Below are 19,838 nucleotides of genomic sequence, written 5' to 3'. Positions count from 1 at the left end.
TTTATTTTGTATAAAAGTTATTTATATTAAAAATATCCTCCTCCAATTTTATCCCTTCTTTTCAATTGGTAGATATGGAGGGCCATAGGCAAGGGCCAGGAGGCAGTGTCTAGGAAATGAGAACATCCATCTCCCGTCAGTATCCAACAAAGAGCTGGAGACCTCAGTCCTCCAAACTCAAGGAACTGAATGCGGCTAACAATCTGGATGCATTTAGGAGTAAATCCTGCCTCAGAGCTGCCAGGTAAGAGTCCAGTCACCTTGATGTTAAATTTGTAAGACCCCAATCAGAGAAGCTATCTAGGCCCACCCACTCTTCTGACCTACTGAGCTGTGAGCCAATAAAGGGAAGTCATTTTAAGCCACTAAATTTGTAGTAATTTGTTACTTGACAATAGAAAATTAGTACAGACAGCCCTAAAAGACAGTGATGGTGGGTGACTGACTCTTCTGTTCTAAAACATTACAAATAATCTTGATTTTGGTAGTCATTTTAAGCAAAATAAACAACATATTCAGGAAGTGTACATTATTCCAAGTTTAGTTAGAGCTTTTAATAATAATAGTAATAATAATAAAGACACTACATCTCATCAAATGCTTTTATAGCATTTTTATAAAGTTTGTGTGTCTTCTACTCTACTCTGATGTATTTATGTGATGATTTGTATCAAATATTTCCCAATCAGATTTATTTATGAAATAACCCTTTTTTTGAGTCTCATATATTATTATTTATTTCAGTTATGGGTTGTTATTTTATTTGAGATATTTTATATCTATTTATAAGGAGGAATGATCTGTAAAATTTTCTTTTATTTTCTGCTATTCTTCTTCTTATATCAGTTTTAGGATTATGCCTGGGTCATAACATGAATTGAAAAGCACTTCATCATTTTTACATGTTATATGAAATATTTGTTCTTTATTTGAAAAACTAACTTGCCCATAAAATCATTTTGGACTGGAAACATTTGAGCAATAATTCTTTAAAAACTTGTTCATTGTTTGTCATAGCTATTAGTCTACTATGCAGTGCAGATAGAGGTATGGACAGGGGCATATAAATCCACACAGGGTGGGAGGTAAAAAGACGGGGATGGGTTTTGATGAGAAAATAATGCTGACCTCATTGTGAAGATTGGGAAGACAGCAAGGCAAACAGGGCAAGGAAGGGAATTTCAGGAAGAACAGGATTTACAAAACCATAGGTAGATGCTCGTTGTTTCCTATCTGCTATACATTTTATTCCAAATAATTTTATCCTGCCACATAGCACACATGCAAAATGAAGCCCAGGAAATTTAATTCATGTGTGGAAAGTTACCAGCAAATGCAAAAATGAAACTCACATTCAGTTCCATCGAATTCCGATGTATACATTTTATTTCTTCTATAAAATATTGTGACTGGAAACAGAATGAAACCTCAGAAATCTGAAGATGGCCAAAAGGATTGGAAAAATGGGAAAATAGAAGTAATTTTGTTGATTTCTATCCTATGTCTATATTGCAATGATTTTGATCGTTATAGGATACGAGCTTTATTAGATTCACATCAATACTTAATATTTATTAAGAAATAACATATTTTTCATTTAATTCCCCAATGACTATGTGATACATTCTTTACAATCCAAGATTGTCTTTCTCAAGGACCTGGCAGCCATACCTTTGAAATGTAATCATCAATAAAGATAGATCCTCTCTCTTCTAGTCTCTGAGAGGGTAGGAATCTCGCTTTGATACGGAATGATTCAGCAAACGCAGTGGGCCAGTCTCTCTGACCAGTCTTCTCCTCTAATATTTTCCTGTACTTTCCACTAACTCGTCTAGTATTTAAAATTCCTTCAGCCTTTTCTTCTGCTAATTTGATTTCAATCTCTCCCCCCAATTACAATAATCTTGACCTCTATTACAATCCTCTGGAATAAAATCTTCCCTATTTTTAGCAAGTGTCCAGTGCAATTGTCCTTTTACAATACGTGTTACAATTCACCCTGATTGTATAGTTGTTGAGTAGCTCAGCTGAGATTGTAATTTTTTCCATCACATCAAAATTGCTTGGAATGTTTACGGATAGGTACTGTGTCACTGATAAAAAAATTAAGTAGATATATCTGAATAAATCAGGCTTTTTTTAATGTAGTTCTGTTCGATAAGCATTGATAACTTGAAATGATTTTAGTAGCTGACCTTCAGCTCAGGTTGGTACCTGCACAGTATAGGTGGTTTGGATGGCAGGTGATCCAAACCTCAATCTATATACATTATCACTCAAAGCTTTTATAATTATTTACACAGTTATTTCCGTTAAGCTGATGAGTATCTATGTAAATAATCACAGCTTCGTGCTTCAAGATCATTGTTATTGAACATGCACCTTGGAAATATAGACCCCAATTTTCCTTTTTGTAAAGCCATTTACCAGTATTGTGTCTTTGGACAAATCTGTTCTCACTCCAATAAAAACCGTATGATATATGCTTCCAAGCTTTGTGATGAAGTACAACAAATTAAAGCACTTTGAAATAGACATTACTATATAAGAAGAAGTCTCTACAATTGGTCAATGGAAATTCATGGGATTTTGAAATTGTTCCCATAATGGTTTAGGTAAAATTTGAAGTCAGAGTAAATAATAATAATAATAATTGACATTTAATAAAAAAATAATACATTTAACTTTTTTAAACAAAAAAGCTCCCATTTCCTCATATATCTATTTAATTCAATAGCTTCAAACAAATGAAGTATTCTAAGTTTCATTTATTTTTTTGTCTCCTATTCCATGAATAGTACTTGTCTTAAATTTTTTGTGTAATTGATATCTAAGGGTTTGAACAAGGTTGAGCAGCTACATTCTGCCAGAGGCTTAAGGAAGTCAATGGAAAGTCTTTTTATGAACAAAGACTGTTGAGCATGCAGATTCTGTAAATTTATAATAGTTTTGGAACATATGTTCAGTAATGTATTTGGACTCATTTTGAGCCAGGTTACAGAAAATTGGTTCAATTAGCTTTAAGTGGAAAGGGTACATGAAGCAAACTGCAATAGGAGATGGGGTAAAACTGGTTTCATTAATGACCATGCAGGAATGCCAAGGTCATCAGGCCTATTGTTTTTGCATTGGATCTGGTCTATTTTTTTTTTTTTTTCTTTCGTTGTCTTTTATCTCCACTTCTCTTTGATTTCAGTTCATTCTCTTGGACAAGCTATCTCCACAAACCCAAGACCATGGCCACATGCTGTTTTGGGCTTTTTTATGGTATAACCTTGCAAACAGAAAAAGAACACTTTTCTGCCAGTTTTCATCATTAAAAAATTACTAAGAAAGACATCTGATTGATGTAGATTGGGTCATGTTTCTATCACTGGAAAACGAATTGAAGACAGAGGGATGAGTTGTTTTGATTGTTACCTTCAATAGGAAGGAGTAAGAGCAATAGTATTTCAAGGCTCTGGCCTCACAGAGAATAAAAAGAATGCTGTATTACAGATTTCTGATAATGGGTTTGCTCATTTTATTTATTTATTTTTAAAGATTTTATTTATTTATCCATGAGAGACACAGAGAGAGAGGCAGAGACACAGGCAGAGGGAGAAGTAGGCTCCATGCAAGGAGCCTGATGTGGGACTCGATCCTGGGACTCCAGGATCATGCCCTGAGCCGAAGGCAGGCGCTCAACCACTGAACCACCCAGGCATCCTGATTTGCTCATTTTAAATCATCATATATCAACAAGCCCAAAGTGACCCAATAGATCTGAATTTTCCATATTTATAGTAACATTTTCAGAATCTATTTAATTTAATCTATGACTACCTAAGGTCTATCTTCAGAATTATACTTCCTTTTGGGGCACCTGGGTGGTTCAATGGTTGAGCATCTGCCTTGAGCTCAGGTCATGATCCCAGGTCCTGGGATCAAGTCCCACATCGGGCTCCCTGTGGGGAGCCCGCTTCTCCCTCTGCCTGTGTCTCTGCCTCTCTCTCTGTGTCTCTCATGAATAAATAAATAAAATCTTAAAAAAAAACAACTTCCTTTTGAAGAGTAGTAACTGAGTATCATAAAAATTGATTATTTAAATATAATATACACATTTTCAGACCTGCAAATGCACTTTATATTAATATAATTCAAGACAGGAATCTGAAGTAGCAGGCATATTTGTATATGTGATTATTTATAGTTGGAAATGGGTAATATATTTATATAAGATGAAAAAAACTCATATACATAAACACTTTTGAAATAGTCATTAATTTTCACTTTTCTAATCATTGTGCTAAGGTTTCTAAAGTAACATCTACTTTTTTTTCGCATAGTCTGAAACCTAAGTCCATTGAACATGTTTGATAAGGGCCTATTAAAGCACTAGGTACACCTAACTAAACCATGGGCTTGTTAAACATAAGGGCCAATGTTTTATTCATCTTTGTTTTCTGATCCCTGTCAGAGTAGCTTGCATGTAGCAAGTGCAGGGGCAGAAAATGTTCTCCTTCCTTTCTAGGTTCTTTGGCTGGTTTAATAATTACATTGTTATAAGACAAATTAACAGGAGAAAAACAAATTTCATGCATATGGGAACCCCAAAGACATGAGACCCAAAGACAGTCAGGCATCAAGTCTTATATGCCATCCTAAGAAGCAGTAGGAGTCTGGGGCTTCACAGGGGAGTAACACAATTCACGGGGAGATGAAAAGGACAAATGTTTGGTAAACACATCTTTGCCATGACATGCAGATGAATCTGTATAATAAAAAATTATTTTTGGTATTAGCTCTCTCCTGGTACAGGCCCTCTATCTAAATTCTTGAAGGCAGTTAAGGTGAAGGTAACCAGCTCTTGATTGTCTACAGCTTGAAATAATTCACATGTCAAAGTGGCACATTTTGGGATCACATTCTGCTTCCTCTCTCTGTCCATGTTTGTGAAAATGAATCAGTGGTTGGATATTAACATATTATTGGATAATAAATAAATATGTAGCTTCTCAACTCAGAGAAATCACTGAGAAGGTGATAATCAGATAATTTATGGTCCTTCATTTTCCAAAAATATAGGTACTGAATAGCCATATTTCTTACATAACTAAAGAAATATCTGTATGCTATTTTTTCCCCTATTTCTCTCATTCAAGCCCATAAAAACAAAATAAAACAAACATGACCCATGTTTTGTGGTTTCTTGCCATCAGTGGCTCTTGCAGCCATACGTCCCCAGGTGTTTCAGGAAGCCCACCTATGTATCTCCTGTTACACTTCTTGCCTCCTTCCCGTCCCGTCAAGTTCACTGCTGCTACCTTGATTACGAGCAGGTAAATGACTTCTGCAGCTGAATCTCATTTGGCATGAATTCTTCCCAGGCTTCTCCGCAGCTTCTGCTCATTATCACAGTAGCCACTTAACGGGGCTAATCTGGTTCAGAGCAGGCTGCCATACAGCTTCCAGAGTTCTCAGGGTGGCACTGTGTCATCCGAAGTCTTCTGCTGGAGAAACACTGCCTTCCAGGTAAACGTAGAAGATATTTTCTTCCTTACCCTTAGCTGCATACTGGTATCTGGTACGAACTCTGTTTTGTCCCCAGTTTGTTAATAATACTTTTAGAAAGTTATCATTTAAGATTGGACCTTAGAATTTACATACTCCAAGGACTAAATTTGAATTCAGAGATTATAACTAGAAAAAGTCACAGCAATAAGGATAATACAGCTCACCCATGATCAACATGGGCTTAAACTGTGTGGGTCCACTTCCACACAGATTTTGGTGACTATGATATGGGACTCTAAATGTATCTTCTCTTCCTTATGATTTTCTTAATAACATTTTCTTTTCTCTAGCTTTAATTTATGATAAGAATATAGTATATAATACAACATGCAAAATATATGTTAACTGACTTTATGCTATCAATAATGCTTCCGGTCAACAGTAGACTCCTAGTTAGGTTTGGGAGGAGTCAAAATTTCTTTAGAATCTTTATTATTGTGTATATGCTCTTGTCTGCATTCGGAAGTTTGACTAATCTTTGAGAGAGACCCCAAATAAGCAACTTTATATGTATCTTTGTGCCCCAGGAGTTTGTGCATAAGTTAAATGGCTTACCCACTTAAATACTTGTTTATGTCTATTTATAAGCCCAAAGTCCGCATAGGTACAATTGACCTAAGAGTCACTTGTAGATATAAATTACATTTACATTTTGATTTGAAGAGAAAACCCATCTCAATTTGTGTCATTATGGCTCTCTAGGCAGGGAAGAGTCGCTTGCATGTGGTGGGGGTTATATACTGAATATCAGGCTATTTGGATCACTGATGTCTTTAATTAACACAGAGAAGGTCATGTGAATGCCCACGAGCTGCCCATGGCAGATGCTTTGCCTAATCATTATTGGATCCAATCACTATTAATCACTAAAGTTTCATTGGGGTTTGCAAGTGTTGAGAGGAAACAGCAGGTTTTTCTACACAGCCCATTGAAGTCATTCTTCTTGTCCATTAACTCTTATGAGGTCATGATGCTAATGCTTTCCCAGGAGGACCGTGTATCTTTCCATACACTATGTGCTTCTGGTTTGAATCGTAGAGCCTGGTTTGGATCACAGCCTACATGAGTATATCATACTCTTCATTAATGAAAACATTCCCATTTAGTATGTCAGACAGTGCAGGGCAGTGTCAGGAGCACAGAAATAAATAAGGAGTTCAGTTTGATCATGACCATCAAATAGCATTAATAATAATGTGGCCCTTTGTACTTGGGCCCCTTGTACTTGGGCCATTTTTCTCATTGGACCAGATCCAAATATTATGCATGATTAAAGAGAAGCAGTTCTGAGGCTCAAGTGGATCTTGAACTAGATGGACATCACCAAACAATTATACAATAGCTGATCTATTTTTTCCTCTGTAGGGTGCAAATGACCCAAACTCATATTTAATAAATTATCAGTTGGTGACCAACTTCCAAGCCAGCATTTCCATTCTGTTTATTGTTTCTACTCTATGTGGGCCCATCGAGTTGAGCAATATTTCATGACCACAATAAGTTTCAAACCCTTGCTGGGGCTATAGATGCTATATAAATAGGCATTGAAGAAAATACAAGTATTCAGCTTTCAGAATATTAAAAAAACAGAGAAGATGAAATCTGAACACTAAAAATATAGACAAAATGTGGTAAATACTGTGAGATGAGTTATAAGCAAATTGGTATGCAAGTGTGAAGAGCCCCCTCTGAATACAGAATAAAGTATAATTGTTTAGCAGGCTATTCAAAGCCACTGTAAAATGTAATATTTTTCTCAGCTCTTTGCATGGGCTTTACCTTTCAGTGGGTCTGCACGGTGAGCCCCAGTTTCAGCTTAACTAGGTTAATTACTATTCCCACATTACATCTTCATCTTCCTTCCCTATGCTTTTTTCTTTCTTTCTTTTCTTTTGGAGAGCTGTTACCTTGAATACTAGTGGTCAAATACCCTTTTAAAGATCACTTAGAATGACCAAACACTGATGGAATTTTAAGAGAGAGAGATCAAAGTTCTCCTTAATGGTATTGTTAATCAAAAATAAGAAAATTAAAAATAAGGAAAAAAGGAGAAAGAGAACAATGCTAGAAAGGTTCAGGAAATAGAAAAAAGTGATACACTCATTATCTGGTATGTTGACTCTGAGATATCATCCTGTCATCGTGGGGAAATACCCAGATATAAATTTAAAATGTTTCTCTGCAGCTCTAGGAGAAAATGTTGGGCCTAAAGAATTAGATGTAAGAGACATTGCATTAGAAATTCTATTTGAAAAAAAAAAAAAGAAATTCTATTTGATACAAGAGATAATCAGAAAAGCACGGAAGGTAGTGTCAGAACCTAGGAGTTCCTACAATGTATGGGCAATTGGAGGAATACAAAGCTGGAAAAAGAACATAAATATATAGTCATTTGGGAACTTTGAGAAAGAAACAGATGTAAAGGTAAGTTTAAAGAAACCAGGGCTCTTTACTACTATCAGGTACAGGAAAAAGTCAAAGATTGACTATTAGGGAAAGGGCTTTGGCTTAGAAGATGAAATTGGTCATTGACCTTTACCAAAGAGTCAGGGCAATGATTTCCAAGGCATAGTGGATAGTAGAATAAGACAGATTTTTTTTTCCCCAAGGGATTCAATATAGAGTATCAGAGAAATTAGCTAGTAACAAGTTACTTCCCCTAAATACTTGTAAACTTAGCTTATCATAACCTATATTAACACATTATTATAAGGATTCAACACAATACTAGCAACATAAGCACTTGCTAAATACTATTGTCTATTATTATTTTAACTATTACGGAATCCAATCTCCCTTTTCTATCTTTGGTCAAAAACCATTTCTTTTTCTCTTGATTGGCTTCACTTTTTCTAAGCAAGTGCCACTTGAGCTAATTTCCACTGTGTCTCCTGGGCCTTGGGGTCTCAACTGGCCTCCCTTATTACTGCTCTTGAGTTCTTGTGTTTGAGACCCTGGTTCCTCGGGTGCATATTGCTGACAAGAACTGGTGGGGATATGCACATTTTTCCAGAAATTCATTTTGGAAGAATAGTGCCAATCCTCTTTGCCACATCGTTGGAACTGCCTACATATTCTTGCTGCTGCTACTGACATCCAGGGTTCCTTAAATATCAAAGTATGACTATGGCTAAGTTGCAGTAAGAAGGCCCCTTTGCATTTCCATGGACCATGTTACTAGAAGGAAGTGAAAGTCTAACTGCCTTGAAGACTAATGTTTATTTTTTTTTTTAAGATGTATTACTTACTTTAGAGAGAGGAAGAGCGATCATGGGAGGAGGGGAGAAGGAGAGAACCTCAAGCAGGATCCACACCCAGCATGGAGCCCAATGCATGGCTCCATTCCTGACCCTGAGATCATGAGCTGACCCAAATCAAGGGTCTGATGCTTAACTGACTGAGCCACCCAAGCACCTCAAAGACTAATGTTTAGATCCAGAGGTCTTGTTGTAAGTTTAGGAGTCCGGGAGGTAGGTGAGTGGCAGTTCTGAGTGATACCTTACTGTGTTCAGAATCATTTGCCATTTTAAAATAAAAATGTCTTAATTATTTTTTGAAGCTAGGATCCCTCACTCCCTCAGATGAACTGGATAAGGCAGTCCTTCCCTGACAGTTTGTCAAAAATGACCAAACACTTTGAATTTCAGTCAAGCCTAAACCCAAATTGTACCCCTCTGCTGCACAGATCAATCTCTACTGCCCACTGTTAGAATATGATTCTTTATGGGTCTTGTATGGGTCTTCACATTTGCAAGCAAGACCACTGCTGCCCTTTGCTCCCAACATCTTTTTAGGAATGTCTATTTAATAACGACCGTGGAAGATCGAGATAGTGTCTTCCTCTGGAGCAGAGGGAAGGCAAGCTTACTGACCATTATAAAAGAATCAGGTGCCTTAATTCAGAATTCCTTTGCTGTTGTCCAAAACACACAATGTGCTCCTCTCCCCTGGACTACTTTGTGTCATCCTGTGGAAATGGGACACAATAATACATTAATCCTCCAATTAATGCTATTTCTGTGAGTAATAAAGCACTTCATTTATAACCCTAAGCCTCCTGCCAGCATTCACCCAACAATGGCAGGCTAACTTGTTAGCTTTCCAGCACATTTAAAAAATCTTAGATTCCTCCCAGCTTTTCCACACTTACCTCATAGTAAACACTCTAAATAAGAGCTATTATTAGTATGCAGAGCATTATTACCACAGAAACCTCTGAGTTGGAATAGATGGTGTCTAACATGTCAACCTTCAACACATCTGACTGATAGTTTTAAAATGTATTAGGGAAAAAGGAATTTTGGTATTAGAACTCTGTGTTCTTTAGAAAGTTACAACTTTTCTAAGAGTTTTTATTCCTCTGCGTGCCTCACAAGACTTCGATGGAAATCAAATGAAAAAGTGGGTAACGCGTCTTTGTAAACTGTGATGTTTATACAATTCAAGTTTGTACCTTTTTTGCACATGGAAAAGAACATTAGGGTCTAGAAATAATGATTCAAAACGTCTTCAAGAATTTTATATGAAAGTTAAATAGAACACGCACACACGGCAGCATGTTTGAATAATAACATGTCAGTGGAACTTGAATAGAAAGCCAGGACCAACAGCTTTGATTTGACATCAAATATATTTAACTTATCTGGTTCTTATTTTCCTTCCCTATAAAATGCTTTAGGACAATAGGCTATTTAGGGTGAGGCATTTATTTTCAATTGCTGTTATAACAAATGTCCACACACTTGAAGGCTAACAGTATCACAACATTTATTTTATCATTCTGCATTTTAGGAGTCTGGCATAGGTCTCACCAGGCTAAAACTAAGGTGCCAGTAGGCCTCCATTCCTTTCTGGAAACTGTAGGGGACAATCTCTTTCTTTCCTTTTAACGCTTCTAGAGGCTGCTCACATTCCTTTGCTTGTGGCTAATTCCCTTTCATCTTTCAAGCCAGCAGCAGTATCTTTTTTTTCTGACCATTTTTTCCATAGTCACATCTTCCTGTGACCACATCCAGGAATGGTTCTCCGCTCTGTGATTAGACTGGGCCCACCCAGCTAATCCAGGGTAACCACTGCAGGATAACTCTTCTTACACGCAGCCCAGTACTGCGCATCAGGCGTGAACATCCCTCATTTCCACATGTGAAGTGCCAGTCACATACCCAAGCCATTGTAATGAATAATAATGAATATTCTAAAAATGACCTCCTTACTTTCATCCCACATTATGCTATCTTTAGATTTCTCAGAATACCAAGAACGTAGGGAGTCACATGTTGAAAGGAAGGACTTCTTTCAATTAAGATAAATGAAACAATGGAGCTTATCTTTATTTATATTTTTGTGGAGACATGCATCTATTATCTTTTAACACTTAAAGTCTCTGAAAATAAGCAAATTTCCTATGCTGTAAGAATCTAAAACTTGACTATTACTTGCCATTCTATAAGCTATTGGAAAGGATGAAATCTAAAACAGCAGGTAGCTCCTGAGAATAAAGTCTTGGCCATTGGTGTGGATACGATGCACTGCAACTGCAGATTAAATCCTTATAACAAATATAGGAAGAAATTTAACCATGTAATTCATTTTCGATATCCCCGAACACCATTTGTCACCCACTATCCCTTATCAGGTATAATATACTTTTATTGCTTCTCCAGTCATAAATGAGAACTGTTAGCAGGATGGTGGTGAGACATCCTTAGAAGATCCATTTCCACTGCAGTCACCATCCAGCGTTCGTCATCCAAGAGTGAGCTCAAAAGAATGAGGATAGAAAAAATAAGTTACTCTCGTCATCTAACCTGCAAAGAACCTGCTAAGCTATTTCTCTCCTTTGCTATTTTAATTTGCTTTGTATGTCTCTAGTACATGGTGCTTTGAATAATATTTGAACTTGTGGCAAAATAGCTGATTATATGAAGGTATAGGACCTTCTAGGTCGGTTATCACGGCTAAGACCAGAAGTTATCATAAGCAAAGTAGAGGGGCAGAATTGTTCAGTGAACTGAAGTGGATTCTTCAAATTACTTTGATTTATTTTCCGTGTGAGGAAAATGTGCATTGTAAACATGGGGTGGAAGGAACACTTTTTATCTTCCACCAACAACTGCCAGAGATTAAAAAAGAACCCAAAAAGTTTTACCTGCATTTTTTATTTGCATTATATGTTTTTAAAAATGTACACTGGTATTGTTAGTATCTATTTAATGATTTACAAATTGGAGCAAAATAAAGAGAGACAGAAGTGATGGCAAATTAGATAACAAGAGTATCATTTCTATATATTATTTTGGTGCAGTACAAGGTTTCTGAACCTTAGCACTTTTGGACCAGATGAATGTTGGTTGTGGGGCTGTCCTGTTCATTGTAGGATTTTCGGTAGCTTCCTTGCCTTCTACCCACCAGATGTCACTAGCAACTTCTTCCACCACTGTGTTCATCAAGAACATGCCTAGACATTATAAAATGTTTTCTGGAGGTTATAATCTCACCCAGAATCGAAACCCACTGGGATGGAGTTTGATGGTTTTCTAGTATTTCTCTGTAACTTTCTCTATAATTTATCTCATTCTAACTTCACATGATGTATTTTAGAAATGAAAAAAACGTGAATCTTAGAGAAGTCAATTACCCATGGTAGCACATCGACTAGATGCTAGGACTAAATTTACAATCCATATATTTTTTCTTCAGTATGTTTTTTTTTTTCCCCCCTCCCACTGACCAGGGCTTTTCAAACCTTATTGCATCAGACTCAGCTGGAGGGCCTAGCCCCAGAATATCTGAGTCACAAAGTCTGGATTACAATTTAATGATCTTTATTTCTAACTAGTTCTCAGGTGATGGTGGTGCTGCTTTGCCAGGGACTACACTTTGGGATTCATGAGGCCAGACTCTGCTGAAATGTAGCTTGCTTAACGTTCTACAGTGAGTATGTCCATACATTTCCCCAAAGTGTGGCCTTTTCCCTGACCATGAGTAATGTGTAGATTTAAATCTCTTCTAAGTATGTGAGGATTCTGACAAAAGGCAATGAATTTGTGACCATAGATGATAAGAATGACTGAAAGGTTTGGTCCAGAAATTAAATTCATGTATTATTAGGATGTCTCTCAGGAGATAACTTTTTCACAAAAATTAAAAGTTGAATTAGATCACTACTAATTCTTTAACAAATTGATGGTATAACTTTGCAAAAGTTACTTTAGCTCTCCCTTTGAGTTTTAATTACCTTATCTATGACATGTTACCTTTTTTTTTTTTTTTTTTTTTTTTTTTGTAGCCTGGGTGATCAGCTCCAACAGTCTATATCCCATTATTACTGTAATATTTTTAATGCACTTAAATTAAAATGAAAAGGTCAGTGACATTTCTTTGAATTGTCTTCATGGATATCTGGATAGCCATGTATTTATATAATATACTCTATCAGTAAACTTCAGGTGCTGCCAGCAGGATTTTAAGCCCTTGTGCTTTTCTTTATTCTCCAGTGGAGAAATTTAATTTCTCATTTCTTTGTGTTTGAGCATAATCTGCCTGATATTATTTCCCAATTTCTTCTTCAGTATTAAATGTCTTTAACTTCTGTTCTCACGTTCTTACTACTCTATTCATGAGTTCTTACTATCAAGTTCAAAACTTATTCGACTCTCATATTAATGTGTCAATCAAAAAAATGTCTAAAGCTTAATTACATAGTAATAAAGATCAGGAGATTTTTCTTCCTTTCCTCAGTTGACATAAATGAATGCGTAGTTTAGCTGGAGAAAATAGCTTCATCTTTTGGTAACATAAAAACATTATTCCCTCTTTGATCATTTCAGCAAGAGAACATTTTTGTCACCTGTATATAACAGTGGAAATGATTTTTATTGGTCATGTAAATCCTGTAAGCTTTTGTGAGTCACTTAGCTATAGCTAGAAGAGATCAAATCATTTAGATGAGAAATGAAGTAATGGCAACAAAAGGGATAGATTCTCATGGTTTTGTGTTTGCTTTTTCTGTGACTCATAGTCTGTGACTCTTTTTTTTTTTTTTTTTTCAGCAAAGACTCTATCTGAGCAAGGGGTCTCCGAGCAATGAGGTGATAGAAACTGCATGAAGATCATTGCTATAATTTTCCTTAAGATAAATGCAAATTGTTAGCTACTTATCTAAATCATCCTTTATCTCTCTAATGCAGGGACGGCTATAGTTAGCCACAATGCCTCTCAATTTCAAAAAAGCATTACCTAGGAAAATGGCAGATTGCACAAGTGAGAAAATAGAAAATAATTATAAAATTCTCTATTGTGTTCTTTATAGTCATTGGAACTGTTCAGGAAAAAGCTTATCATATCAACAATGAGATAAATACAATGTAAGAGCTTTGGGGGACAGTACAAGGAGACTAACTACTCTGAATTAGAGCCCTTACTTTGCCATCTACAGGTTGCATGATGTGGAACAAGTTACTTGATTTCTCAGTCTTAATTTTCTCATCTGTAAAATGTGGATAAGAGTAGCACCTGTCATATAGCAATTGTGTTATACATGAGGAAGCTTTATAGTACCTGTAAGGAATGCAATATATTCTCAACAAACACACATTATTATTTCTTAGGCAAGAAATATATTCTCAAAATATACATTTTTATTGCTCAAAGAACAATCTTCGTCAAATTTGTTTTAGCCTGTTCTTCATTGTACAGGATTCATAATTCATCAGTGGTAAAAATAAATTAATTTGGATTCAGAGATGCATCACTCTTTCAGATAAATTATTTTTGTGCTAGGATTTAATTTATTTCAACAAGTTTTTCTCAAATGCATACTATGTGCTACCACAAAACTGTAAGGATCAAAAGAAAGAAAAGGCTTAGGCTATAATGACAAAATTGTTAAATGTGTTTAGGTTGAAAGAAATTCTCATCTGTAACATGGCAATCATGAAACTTGCTTTATCTATTTCATGGTCATATTGTGGACAGTAATATAAGGTTATTGCTCTATTAACTCATTCAAGATCATATTTGCAGTGATGAAATAATGGATACTAATGTACATAATCACATAAAGTAAAAAACCAAAAACTTAAATGTAAAATGACATTGTTGAAAATGTGTGAAAATAACCTCAGAAAACCCACTCAAAAATAATTATTTTATTTTTATATAATTTTTATTGTTTTTTATTGAAGTTCGATTTGCCAACATATAGTATAACACCTGGTGCTTATCCCACCAAGTGCCTTCCTCAGTGCCTGTCACTCAATCACCCCATCCCCCCCACCTCCCCTTCTACTACCCTTTGTTCGTTTCCCAGAGTTGGTCTCCCATGGTTTGTCTCCCTCTCTAATTTTTCCCACTTGCTTTTCCTCCATTCCCTTATAATCCCTTTTACTATTTCTTATATTCCACATATGAGTGAAACCATATGATAATTGTCCTTCTCTGATTGACTTACTTCACTCAGCATAAGACCCTCCAGGTCCATCCATGTCAAAGCAAATGGTGGGTATTTGTCCTTTCTGATAGCTGAGGAATATTCCATTGTATATATAGACCACATCTTCTTTATCCATTCATCTTTGATGGACACTGAGGCTCCTTCCACAGTTTGGCTATTGTGGACATTGCTGCTATGAACCTTGGGGTGCAGGTGTTCCAGTGTTCACTACATCGGGATTTTTGGGGTAAATCCCCAGCAGTGCAATTGCTGGGTCGTAGGGCAGGTCTATTTTTAACTCTTTGAGGAACCTCCACACAGTTTTCCAGAGTGGCTGCACCAGTTCACATTCCCACCAACAGTGCAGGAGGGTTCCCCTTTCCCCTCATCCTCTCCAACATTGGTTGCTTCCTGTCTTGTTAATTTTCCCCATTCTCACTGGTGTGAGGTGGTATCTCATTGTGGTTTTGATTTGTATTTCACTGATGGCAAGTAATGCAGAGCATTTTCTCATGTGCTTGTTGGCCATGTGTCTGTCTTCTTTGTTGAAATTTCTGTTCATGTCTTCTGCCCATTTCATGATTGGATTTTTTGGTTCTTGGGTGTTGAGTTTAATAAGTTCGTTATAGATCTTAGATACTAGCCCTTTATCTGATGTGTCATTTGCAAATATCTTCTCCCATTCTGTAGGTTGTCTTTCAGTTTTGTTGACTGTTTCTTTTGCTGCAGAAGCTTTTTATCCTGATGAAGTTCCAATAGTTCATTTTTGGTTTTTTTTCCCCTTGCTTTCATAGATGTATCTTGCAAGAAGTTGCTGCGGCCAAATTCAAAAAGGGTGTTGCCTGTGTTCTCCTCTAGGATTTTGATGGATTGTTGTCTCACATTTAGATCTTTCATCCATTTTGAGTTTATCTTTGTATCTGGTGTAAGAGAGTGGTCTAGTTTCATTCTTCTGCATGTGGATGTCCAATTTTCCCAACACCATTTATTGAATAGACTGTCTTTTTTTCCAGTGGATATTCTTTCTTGCTTTGTTGAATATCAGTTGACCATGGAGTTGAGGGCCCAATTCTGGGTTCTTTGTTCTGTTCCATTAATCAATGTGTCTGTTTATGTGCCAGTATCACACTGTCTTGATGATCATAGCTTTGTAATACAGCTTGAAAAGACTATACCCCAAGATTTCTAGAACTCATGCAGTGATTCGGCAATGTTGCAGGATACAAAATCAATGCCCAGAAATCAGTGGCATTTCTATACACTGACAATGAGACAGAAGAGAGAGAAATTAAGGAATCAATCCCATTTACAATTGGACCCAAAACCATAAGATACCTAGGAATAAACCTACCCAAAGAGGTAAAGGATCTATACCCTAAAAACTATAGAACACTTCTGAAAGAAATTGAGGAAGACACAGAGAGATGGAAAAACATTCCATGCTCATGGAGTGGAAGAATAATTATTGTGAAAAAGTCTATGCTACCCAGGGCAATTTACACATTCAATGTAATCCCTATCAAAATACCATGGGCTTTCTTCACAGAGTTGAAACAAATAATATTAAGATTTGTGTGGGATCAGAAAAGACCCTGAATAGCCAGGATAATATTGAAAAAAATATTTTTTTAAGTATATGACAGATAATATTTGGATACTGTTTCAAGGTTATCCAAGGTTGAGCATGACTTTAAATAAGGTGGCCTCTCAATAGCATCACCTTTAAATAAGGTAGCCTTTCAATAGACAAGCAGTGTTTTACATGTGTGCCATAAAGTATTTTGATGGCAGATACTATTGAAAATTAACAAGGAGTATTGGAAAGGAAGGATTTGGACAGTAAGGATCTGTCAATGAATCTGCACTATCACTCAGGCCTGATTTTATTAACCAAATATCAATATTCTACGATAGTCTCAAACTTAAGTGCTTTTATTGGCCACTGTTGTAGAGTTAGGAGATGTATAAGAATAATAAAAGAATAATAAAAATAGAGATATATGAGATATATAAGAACAGAATTGAGAGAGAAAGGGGTAAATGTCCTCTCTAGAATTATTTAAAGTAAAATTATTCAACATCATGTGGACTAAACAAAATACTTCCAATGACCAAATTGGGCAAAAGATTATGGACACTGGAAGATGGTGGAATAAGAAGCACCAAGAATTTGTCTCCCAACCTAAAAAGTCCACTGGCAGAATCAGTCTGATGTAACTATTCTGGATCCTTGCGGTTTATCAAAGGCTTGCAACTTCCAGGGAAAGACTTGGATGGCAAATCGCACTTAATGTTGGTCGATTTCATCTCAGCAGACTAGCAGCCATTCATCCTCCACCAGCAGCCTTTTGGCAGGCAGATGTGCATGTGTTCCTGGAACAACCTGCACACAGTTTGCAGAAGCCAGGAAGAGCCAAAAAGACCCTATTCTCTAATCATAGAGGATCCGTGCTGTGGATGATGATTGCTACTTCCAATCTCTGAAGTACAGACAAAGAGATAGGTGACCACTGTTGTTACACACACACCCCCTTTGTTACTAGCCCCTTCTTCTCTAGCTGAAGAGATTGCCAGAAAATGTAAAGGTCCAGCCCCTTTGCTCCCTTCTTGTTTTTCCTTTTCCTCTTTTGGAAGCCAGACATTAAAGACTAGGACATTCAAAAACAACTGTATATTTGGAAGAAATTGGAAAGTGGCCAGGTATGCCAAGGGAAAGGCATAGAGTTATAAGAGAACAGAAGACCTTGGACTCACGCTTCAGACTGATCCTTAATGCAGAGAGAGCTCACAGAATTAAAACCACAAAAACAATAATGAAATCAATGACAACAACAACAAAAGAAAATGGGGGAAAGAAAGAATCTGATTTCCAGAGCTAGTTATTAGATCCAAGTGTCCAATATTGAACAACAACAACAAAAAATCCATAAGGCATAAAAAGAAACAGGAAAATACAATTCATTCAAAGGAGAAGGAAAACAAATCAGCAGAAACTCTGAAATCGACCTGCTGTCAGATATACCAGACAAAGATTTTTAAACAGTTATCTTAAAGATGCTTAAAGATGCAAAGAAAGTCAAGAAAATGATGAATGAACAAAATGAAAGCTCTAATAAGTAGATAGAGACTCTCAAATTATGGAACTGATAAGGATGATAACTGAAATAAAAGATACCTTACAATGATTCAAAGCAGATTTGAGCAAGCAGAAGTATCTCAGCAAAGTTTGGAAACTTTGGAAAATGGAAATTATCAAGTCTAAGAACAAAAGAAGAGTATTGAAGAAAAGTGAATAGAACCCAAGGGATCAGTGGGACAGTATCAAAGAGACCAACACATGCATTGTGAGAGTCCCAAAAGGAGAAGAGAGAGGAAAAGAGATAGAGGGAGCATTTGAAGACCTAATGGCTGAAAACTTTCCAAAATTTGAGAAAAACATGAATATAAACATTCAAGAAGTTGAACAAACTCCAAGTTAGTTGAAATCAAAGAGATCCAAACCAAGACACATTTTAATCAAACTTTTGACTACCAAAAACAGAGAATCTTAAAATCAGCCAATAGAGAAATGCTCCTCAACAGGATTATCAACAGATTTCTCATCAGAAACCCTGGAGGCTAGAAGACAGTAACCTAATATATTCAAAGTAAAAGAAAAAAGAAATGTTAGCCAAGAATCCTATGTCTAGGAAAACTTCCAGTTAAAAATGAGGGAGAAATTAAGATATTTTCAGATAAACAAAAGCTGCATGAGTTTGTTACCTTTAGACCTGTCCTGTTGGGTGAAAGGAAACGATACTAGATAGCAACTGGAAGCAATAAAAAATGAAAAATCTCAATAAGGCTGAATACATGGACTATTATAAAATGTAATATTATTGCATCAACAGTTTGTGACTCCACTTTTTGTTTTCTACATGATTTAAGACTAATATATTTTTAAAATAATTATTAGTCTAAAATCAGTGTTATTGTAACATTGGCTTGTAATGCTACATGTTTTTTTTGTTTGTTTGTTTTGTTTTTGCGTAATTTGAGTGTTTATGTTTTGGGGCACAGAAGGTATTAAGATGCAACTTTGTGACATTAACAAAAAGGGTTAGGAACAGAGCTATCAAGAAGCAGTTTTTGTATGTTACTGAGATAAAGGGGACATAAATTCAAATTAGAGTGTTATAACTTTAGAATGTTAAATGTAATTTCCATGGTAAACATAAAGAAAAGAGAGATAGGACAAAATTAAGATGAGAAAGGATTTTCACATTTTTCTTTGAAGAATCAACTAGACATAAAAGGAGACAGTTATATAGAAAATGAACAAAAAAAAACTACAAAGCATACATTACTACATTCTTTTATGTTAATTCCCACTTATCAGTAGTTACATTAAGTGTAAATGAGTTAAACTTACCTATCAAAAGGCAGAGATTGAAAGAATGGATAAAACACATGCTCCAACCATATGCTATCTACAGGAGAGTCATTTCAGATACAAAGACACAAAAACATTGAAATTGAAAATCTATAAAAAGCTACTCCATGCATATAATGACCAAAAGAGAGCAATGATTATTGTACTAATATTAGAGAAAATAACCTCTAAATTAAAAAAAAAATTTACAAGAGACAAAAAATGGCATTATACATTAATAATTTTTTAATGTAGCAAAAATATGTAAAAATTATAAACACTTGTGTACCTAATTACAGGCCATAAAAATATATATAGCAAAGACCAACAACATTGAAGGGAGAAATAGACAATTCTGAAGTAATAATCGGAGACTTTAATATCCCATTCTCGATAATGCATAGGATAACCAAATAAAAGATAAGTAAGAAAATAGAT

Source organism: Canis lupus, chromosome 21 (assembly GCF_048164855.1).
Source record: "Canis lupus baileyi chromosome 21, mCanLup2.hap1, whole genome shotgun sequence".
In the NCBI taxonomy this organism is placed as follows: Eukaryota; Metazoa; Chordata; class Mammalia; order Carnivora; family Canidae; genus Canis; species Canis lupus.
The sequence above is the reverse complement of the archived record's forward strand: the minus strand, read 5'-3'. Positions refer to the sequence as shown.